Source organism: Solanum tuberosum, unplaced genomic scaffold (assembly GCF_000226075.1).
Source record: "Solanum tuberosum cultivar DM 1-3 516 R44 unplaced genomic scaffold, SolTub_3.0 scf00282, whole genome shotgun sequence".
Taxonomy (NCBI): domain Eukaryota; kingdom Viridiplantae; phylum Streptophyta; class Magnoliopsida; order Solanales; family Solanaceae; genus Solanum; species Solanum tuberosum.
In genome coordinates this window covers 83851-86169 of record NW_006239209.1, presented here as the reverse complement: position 1 = coordinate 86169, position 2319 = coordinate 83851, and the positions used below count along the sequence as shown (strand labels likewise).

The 2319-nt window shown below is 30.0% G+C and overlaps 1 long non-coding RNA gene across 1 annotated transcript; it reads left to right on the top strand.

Annotated features, from left to right (window-relative positions):
* Window positions 1-835, top strand: LOC102592622 (uncharacterized). The gene is made up of 2 exons (XR_001474969.1): window positions 1-119; window positions 501-835. It is a non-coding gene; the product is annotated as an uncharacterized lncRNA (long non-coding RNA).
* Window positions 836-2319: the final 1484 nt, after the last annotated feature.

Below are 2319 nucleotides of genomic sequence, written 5' to 3'. Positions count from 1 at the left end.
CTCTTCACTACAATTCATACAACAAACTTACACATTATTTTTTCTAATTAAATCCATCATCATGAATACCAAACTCATTCTAGCCCTCTTGTTTTGCTTCCTCCTCATTGCATCCAATGGTGAGCTTCTTACCTTCCACTTTGCAAGTGTGTCGAAAGATTGAATTTTAATTGTTACCATATTTCTAGTTGATAACGTTAAGTTATACACTCTGACAGTATGAAGAACTTATATGTTGTTATATAGCACAATGCTAACTAGTTATGGCATATCATCACTTTATTTTTTTTTCTACGTCAGGATAAATAAATTGTATTCTATAGTATACACGAAGATTAAAAAATAACTAGAATATCATACGTTTTTCCTAAATCAACATTTTAAACGTCCTTCACCACTATACTAGTATTTTATACAATTTGCACAGTATAAAATTGAACCCTTGCTTAGCTCCACCCCTGATTCTAGCATAAACTCATGTTAACTCTTCTATTATGCAGAGATGCAAGTTGGAGAGGCAAAAGTATGCCAAAGGCGTAGCCAGACATGGTCAGGGATGTGTATTAACACAGGCAATTGTAGCCGTCAATGCAAGCAACAAGAGGATGCTCGTTTTGGAGCTTGTCACCAAAATGGCATTGGATTTGCTTGCTTCTGCTATTTCACCTGTAAATGATTTCTAAGAGTGTTTTACTATCAAATATGTGGTAGTGTTGTGTGTTGTTTGAATAAGGATGTCCAATTTACTAAAATTGGTTGTACCCCTAGTTATGTTAGCGCCTTCAATTTACGTGTATTTGTATTGTATTGTTTTAATAAATATAATGTTTGGATAGATAGTATTGTTTCCTGTTTTTGTTGGTAAAATTTATATTAAACTTATATAAATTTGTATAAGTATGAATACTTCATGTCCCTATTACTTTAACACATTTGACATCTCCATATCCTCTCCCTATAACAGTAAACATCTGGTGTTGAAGAGAAAGAAAGCTGAAGATATGGATCGAATATGTTTATGGAACAAGTTGAACAACGTGTTAACTGTTATAAAGTTGGAATTGGAATTACACTGGGCCTGGGCTATTAAATACTAATTAGATGTCAACTAGGTTGTTGACTTGTTCTGTTTTATACTAGCTGACGTCGACTAGGATAAGTTATTATAATTCTAGTAATAGTAAACCTATACTTGATACTCATGTAAATTATATATCTGTATTCTAGCTAGGACTCTCCTCCTATATAAGGAGCATGTACTTGACAGTTTTAATGATCAATACAATCCTTGATTTCTCTAAATTCTTTGCGTGAAAATTCTACACCTGGGACGAGGCATAATAATTTAATGCTTTTTTCGATGCTCAAAACAACATTAACAAATTATATTTACCCATTGAACTTTTATTGTTATTTTTTCTAACTCAAGGTTAGGTTCTCTCTATTAAGGTATTTAGGGGTCGTTGGTACGGAGTATTAGGAGAAATAATTCATGTGTTATGTATGGTATATTATTTAGTACTATATTTGGTAGGAATTTGGGCCTATGTATAATTAATCCATGGATTAGTTATACACCCTACATGGTATTATAGGATGTATTACTAATTCTTTCCACTTGGAGGTATTAGTAATCATGTGTGTGTGGTTTTCTAATTATTTGTATTTTGAACAATTTATAAAATTGCATACATATCAAAACTACAACTTGTAATTTATATGTGTAAATGTAGATGGTTTATACAATTTTACTATTGTTTACCGTCATTTCGATTTTTGAATTAGATGTTTTATCTTTTTAAAATTGAAAATTGACATTTTGTGAGTGGTCAATTTATTAAGATGACAATTATTTATCCTCAAATAATTCAAGTGAAAAAATAGCATACATGACAACAAAATTGTTCTTCTCCTAGCTAGTTAGAAAAAAACATAAAAAAAATAATATTATCCAACAATTATCTACCTTGACCCAATTACATAAAAAATCAAGGATATAATTGGAAAGAAACTTTTTATAGAGTTTTAATTCAAACACAAGATGAGGTGAAAAACAATTAAGCAAACACTTGATAAAAATAAATCCTGAATTCATGCACTACTAATCCCTGCGTTACTAATCCTTATATTTAGGGGTGTTTACAAACTAAACCGACCGATAAATCGAACTGAAAAATATGTTATTAATTTATTTTTATTGGTTTATTGGATTAACGATTATTTAATGGTTTTATAAAAAAAAATATTGGGCTATCAATTAGATATTGATTTTTTTCAATATTGGGTTAACCGATAACTCATTAAGAATTAAAATTTACT